Source organism: Carettochelys insculpta, chromosome 3 (genome assembly GCF_033958435.1).
Source record: "Carettochelys insculpta isolate YL-2023 chromosome 3, ASM3395843v1, whole genome shotgun sequence".
Classification (NCBI taxonomy): domain Eukaryota; kingdom Metazoa; phylum Chordata; order Testudines; family Carettochelyidae; genus Carettochelys; species Carettochelys insculpta.
Genome location: NC_134139.1, coordinates 112072648 through 112079614, shown reverse-complemented (window position 1 = coordinate 112079614; position 6967 = coordinate 112072648).

Sequence of the window (6967 nt, the reverse complement as noted above, 5' to 3'; positions counted from 1 at the left end):
AACAAAAGAAAGCACTTTTCACACGATACAGTCAACCTGTGAAGCTCCTTGCCAGTGGAGAAAAAGGATTGTTTAGGGAAGATTTATTTCAAATTGGTCCAGTAAAAGATATTACTTCACTCACCTTGTATCGCTCATATCCTGTGTCTCACACGCCTACACCAACACTGCAAACATAATATAAGATGCTATTTGTATAATATGAATACTGTGTCATTATAAATCGATTACATAGCTCAAACTAGCAGAGAGTTTTTTTGTACATAAGAACATAAGAACGGCCATACTGGGTCAGACCAAAGGTCCATCCAGCCCAGTATCCTGTCTGTTGACAGTAGCCGATGTCAGGTGCCCCAGAGGACGTGAACCGAAGACAATGATCAAGCGATTTGTCCCCTGCCATCCATCTCCCGCCTTTGACAAAAGGCTAGTCACCATACTTTACCCTTGCTAATAGCCATCTATGGCCGTAACCTCCAAATATTTATTGAGCTCTTTTTTAAACTCTGTTAGAGTCCTGGCCTTCCCAGCCTCCTCTGGCAAGGTGTTCCACAGGTTGACTGTGCACTGTGTGAAGAAAAACTTTCTTTTATTAGTTTTGAACCTGCTACCCATTAATTTCATTTGGTGTCCTCTAGTTCTTATATTGGCCGTGTCTACACGAGCCCCAAACTTCGAAATGGCCACGCAAATGGCCATTTCAAAGTTTACTAATGAAGCGCCGAAATAAATATTCAGCGCCTCGTTAGCATGCGGGTGGCCACGGCACTTCGAAATTGACGCACTCTTTTGAAAAGGAGCCCCGTGGGGATGAGACGCGCGGCAGCGAGGCGCATCAATTTTGAAGTGCCGTGGCCGCCCGCATGCTAATGAAGCACTGAATATGCATTTCAGCGCTTTATTAGTAAATTAGTAAACTTCGAAATGGCCATTTGCGTGGGACTGCTGGCTCCAGAACTTTCGCATGAGCCGGCAGACATTTCTGGAGCTATGCCAGTGGCTCACCCCCGCAGAGGCACCAGAACACCGCCATGCGGCGTGCCCTCAGTGTGGAGAAATGGGTCGGCATCGCTGTCTGGAAGCTGGCCACTCCAGACAGCTACCGATCTGTGGGCCAGCAGTTTGGTGTGGGCAAGGCCACCATCGGGGCTGTCCTCATGGAGGTAAGAGGACCCACGGGGGGAGGGGGAGGCAGCCTGGCAGGGGAAGGGGGCCCTGGCTGGGGAGGGCCACACACACCCTGAACACCCCTCATTGGTGCTCTCCATGTGCTTCCCCTGCAGGTCGTCCGCGCCATCAACGCCCTGCTCCTCCACAGGCTCGTGAGGCTTCGGGACCCGGATGCCGCCATCGCGGGTTTTGCCACCCTGGGCTTCCCCAATTGCTTCGGGGCTCTGGATGGGACCCACATCCCCATCCACGCCCCGGAGCACAGTGGAGGACGCTACTTAAACAGGAAGGGCTACCACTCAGTGGTCCTCCAGGCCTTGGTGGACAGCCGGGGCCGTTTCCTGGACATTTATGTGGGCTGTGGAGGCCGGCAGGGCCGAAGTGCAGCCACCCGCTGCCCCCAGTCGCCAGGTGGACCCCGAAGGGACCCGGGTCCGGGATGCCCTGCTGGCCCAGTTCGACGAGGCCATGGGGTGAACACTGGCAGGCCCCCCACTTCACCCCCATCCTCCACAACACTCCCTGCCCCTACACCCACACCACAGAGTACCCAAGAGCACACCCCCACCCCGCTTTTCTTGTAAATAAAAGCAGACATTTGTTCATCAAATCAAATATCTGTAGAACTCTTATTATTATTATCAAGGCTAACTATTTACAGGCAAAATCAAACATATATATATATGTATTATAAATAAGGATAAGATGAAAGGGGAAGACAAGGAAGGGGAGAACTATGTACATGGGGGGGCAAGGATCAGCATAGCAACGGGTCTAATATAAAAACTATTTACAAAATAACATTAAACTGGGGGGGATATATACAAAGGGGGAGGGGGCCACGTCCTGGGCCCCACACCCCCTAATGTCCAGCGCTGGGGGTGGGCGGCCATGACCCACACCTTGGCCTCAGCCCTGGCCGGGGCTGGCTGGGGGCCGGGCCGACCGGTAGATATGGCCGGCGGGTGTCAGCTGGCCTCAGGTCCCCCTTGGTAGAAGGGCCCTCGGTGGCGAGTGGCGGTGCGACGATGGATGGCGCAGCGGGTGGCGCAGCGGGTGGAGCAGGCAGGGTGGGTACAGCGGCAGCCGGCACGGCATGGGGGAGCCAGGTAGTCAGCAATGCAGTCGAAGGTCTGCATGTAGGCCCCCCATGCCTCCTGGCGCCAGGCCAGCGCCCGCTCCTGCAGCTGGAGGCGGTGCTCCTTCACCCGCAGCTGCTGCTTGGCGACCTCCAGCTGCCGACGGTGGATGGACAGCAGCTGGGGATCTGTCACCGTCGGGTGGTGGTGCTGGGTCCACCGTCTTCCCTGCCGAGGGGCTGGCCTGGAGTGATGGCCCCGGTGGGCTGCCCGGGACCACTGACACCTCGCCGGTGCTCTCCGGTCCCTCCAATGGTGCAGCTGCGGAACACAGGAGCGGGGGGAAGAAGAGTGGAGACAGCCGTTCGTGTAGGCCCCGAGCCATGGCCCTTGTCCCCCCGACCCCCTGCTGCTGGTTCCCCATCCCCGTCCCCGGGAGATGCTGCTGCTGCTGCTGCTGATGATGATGGTTGTCCCACCCCCTCCCCCCAGGGGACCCTAGAGGTTCTGCTCCCCCCAGCCCTGGGGATGGGGCATGGCACTGTCGTGCTGTGGGGCAGGGGCTGATGCACTCTTCTGAGGGACATGCCACTGCTGTCCTTGGGGCCATGGTCATCTGGGCATGTGGAGGGCCCTGGTCATATCTATTACCCCCGCCCCTCAACCCCGGGGGTGTGCACCGGGGGGGGTACATACCTGATGGTCCACTCCCACGGTCGGGGGACACCCGGTGGGCGGACGCCCGGCTGGAGCTCCGCGATGGGATGGCGATCCGCAGGCCGGCATCGCTGAAGGAGGACTCCCCCTCCTCCTCCTCCTCCGGTGCCCCGGGGGTGGGCTCCTGGGGGGGGTCCCAGGCGTGCGGGGCTTGCCTCCGGGGTGGACTCCGCCTCCGGGGCCTGCTGGGGCTCATCAGCTGAAGTATCAAGCGTGGCCGGAGGGGAGGAGGTGTGCCGGGGGCCCAGGATGTCCCTAAGCTCCTTGTAAACGGGCAAGTGATGGAGGCGGCCCCAGATCAGCCGGCCACATCCCAAGCCTGGGCGTAATCCTGCCGCAGCTCCTTCACTTTACTCCGGACATGATCCGGAGTGCGGGCAGGGTGACCCCAGGCAGCCAGGCCCTCGGCCAGCTGAGCGAATGCATCCGCGTTCTGTCTCTTGCTCTCCATTACCTGGAGCACCTCCTCCTCCCTCCAGAGCCCCAGCAGGTCCCAAAGCTCAGCCTCCGTCCAGGAGGGGTCCCGCTGCTGCTTCCCCACCTAGCTGCTGGGCTGGGAGCCCTGGCTCCCCTTGGGGGGGGTCCCCTGGGGGCACCTGGGGGGCTGGGTGGCGGCCATCGTGGCGGGTGGGGGGGTGTGGGCGCGGAGGAGCATGCAGGCTAGCCGCGTGGCAATGCTGCTGCCTGCACACTCTCTCAGCTTCCTGCACAGGAAGGCAGGGGGCGGGGAGCTTTAAGGGGCCACTGCATGTGGCCACCATCGAGCTCAGGGGCTGGGCAGAGTGTCTCTCAACCCCTCAGCTGATGGCCGCCATGGAGGACCCTGCTATTTCGATGTTGCAGGATGCGCAATGACTACACGTTCCCTACTTCGACGTTCAACGTCGAAGTAGGGCACTATTCTCATCCCTTCATGGGGTTAGCGACTTCGACGTATTGCCGCCTAACGTCGATGTTAACTTCGAAATAGCGCCCAACACGTGTAGCCGTGACGGGCGCTATTTCGAAGTTGGCGCTGCTACTTCGAAGTAGCCGGCACGTGTAGAAATGGCCCTGGTCAGGTAGTCGATAATATATTCCTAATGCTATATTTCCATCAGAGGAAGGAATTGCTATCCATAGTGATTCTATGGAACATTTTGATTCATTTAGGATTTTTATTTCATTTGATTCTATGTTATCTTTTGCATACAGTATCACTCCGCCACCCGCTCGACCCATTCTGTCCTTGCGATATATTTTATATCCCAGTATGATAGTGTTCCACTGATTGTCCTTATTCCACCAGATTTCCGTGATGCCTATTATGTCAATCTCCTCCTTTGATATAAGGTATGCTAAGTCACCCATCTTATTAGAGAGACTTCTAGCATTTGTGTAAAAGAACTTTAAAAAACTACCACTATTCATATGCCTGCCCTTCCCTGACGTATTGGATTCTTTTATATATGATTTTTTCTCATCTGATCTGGCCCATACTTTATCATCTCCCTTCTTGTCTTTCTGACTGAATTCTAGAGAATCTCTATCAATGGAGTCTCGCCTAAGAGAAGTGTCTGTTCGATCCACACACTTCTGCGTACCAATCAGCTTTCCCCCATCTCTTAGTTTAAACACTGCTCTACGACCTTTTTAATATTTAATGCCAGCAGCCTGGATTCACCTTGGTTTAGGTGGAGCCCATCCTTCCTGCATAGGCTCCCCGTAGCCCAAAAGTGTCCCTAGTTCCTAATAAATCTAAACCCTTCTTCCCTATACCATTGTCTCATCCACACATTGAGACTCTGAAGTTCTGCCTGACTACCTGGCCCTGCGCGTGGAACTGGAAGCATTTCTGAGAATGCCACCATAGAGGTCTTGGATTTCAGTCTCCTTCCTAGTAACCTAAATTTGGCCTCCAGGACATCTCTCCTACCCTACCCTATGTCATTGGTACCTACATGTACCACGACCACCGGCTCCTCCCCACTACTGCATATAAGTCTATCTAGATGCCTCGAAAGATCCGCAACCTTCACACCAGGCAGGCAAGTCACCATTTGGTTCTCCTGGTCATCACAAATCCAACTATCTATATTTCTAATGATCGAATCACCCACTACTAACACCTGCCTCTTCCTAACAACTGGCATTCCCTCCCCTGGAGAGGTATCCTTGGTGTGAGAGGACACCGTAGCACCCTCTGGAAGGAGGGTCCCAACTATGGGATGGTTTTCCTCTGCCCCCATTGACTGCTCTCCTTCCCTGAGCCTTTCTTCCTCCTTAACAGCATAGGGGCTGTCAGATTGGAGGTGGGACAGCCCTACTACATCCCGGAAAGCCTCCTCAACATAGCTCTCTGCCTCCCTTAGCTCCCCCAGTTCAGCCACCCTGGTCTCCAAAGCCTGCACTCAGTGTCTGAGGGCCAGGAGCTCCTTGCATAGAGTGCACACATACGCCACCCGCCCACAGGGTAGGTAATCATCTATATTATACTTGACGCAGTAAATAGGATAGCCCCTGCTCTGCTGCTGGTCTTCTGCCTCCATTTCCTCCTCTGATTTAATTTAATTCTATATGGGGTTTTTAAGTAAAAGTTTCAGATGGGGATGTTATAAAAGATTTAAGGACGTTAGAAGTAACTAGCTCCCTCTAAGCTTCCCCTCTAAACTTCCCTCTCAAAACTCCCTCCTGTTAGCAGTCACCTAAGTTTTGAGTTTGGAGAGAGCAAAGTTATTTTTAAAAGTTAATTTGCTGTATGTGAAAGGTGGCAGACAGGTTTGAACCCTAAGCTTTTCTGTCTTCCTTCAGAACTCAAACTGGAGCAACAGATGAGCAAGTTTTGCCCAATACCTCTAGCTGATTTAGAAGTTCCAGCCTCCGGGTCAGAGGGCAGTTCATATTGATGTAGTCTGTCCCGACTGCTGAGACTGACAGACAACCAACAAGTATCAAGTACGCTATTATTTTTAATGCAAACACATATTTGGTAGGAACAAGACCAGTTCTTTTAACATGTGATTTTAGGGCAGGGTGAGTGATTTAGAAAAAGCTTCAAGACCATATAAACACATTTTGTTTAATGTGAAAACTGTGCACTCAGCAAACTGAGCATATTCAACAGCAGCCGTTCCCTCCATGCTCTGGGAGCTTATCCAAATAAATTCAGTTCTGGCTGTTACATTTGATGAACTTGAACAATCTCCATCATGATGTGTCTTTATATAACAGTTACTGCCAGGAACAGCTTGTTCACCAAGCAATGAAGGTAACAACAGGAGACAGTGCTGTATGAGGGATATAATACTGAACTGGGAGCTAGGTAATCTGGTTTCTCTTCTGCCACTGACCTCCTGCTTGAACAAGTCACTTTACTTCTCCATGCCTTTGTTTCCCCAGCTCTAGAATGGGATTAATGATACCTTTCTTTTTTTGAAACATGCTGAAAGGTGCTAAACAAGCAATCATTACAACTGTTAAAGCTAGACGAGGGCTCACAGCCTTAAAAATGCTCATCCAGAAGACTTCAAGAACCCTTTTTCCTGAAAGAAATACCCAACTATATCTCTACATTGCTATCCTTTTCCTGACAGCCATGATCCCTTCCCAAAGCTAGCCTGGGCTACTGTCATTTTGTAACGACATGCACATGAAAGGTATGAGTTCATCTAGTTTGAAAGATGGAAAATGAACAATAGTTTCCTCAAGTTCACTCTTCCATAAGCTTCTAGTGGTTAACTTTGCAATCCTCCCTTGTCTACTAACCATGAGATTATTGGAAGAAGTCCAGCTCAAACTCATGCTTCTTCTGGATAGTGCAGTACAGTACAGATTGAACCTCTCTCATCTAGCACCTTTGAGAGCTGACCAGTGCCGAACCAAAGAATTTGTTGAACTATGGGAGGTCAATAGTGCCTAGCAGCATTACCAACACTTCCACTGCTTAGTGGGCTTTTAAAATACATTTGGGGTAAATTAGAGCTATTTACCAGTACAGCACGCTGAGTGACAGGACTGGTGCC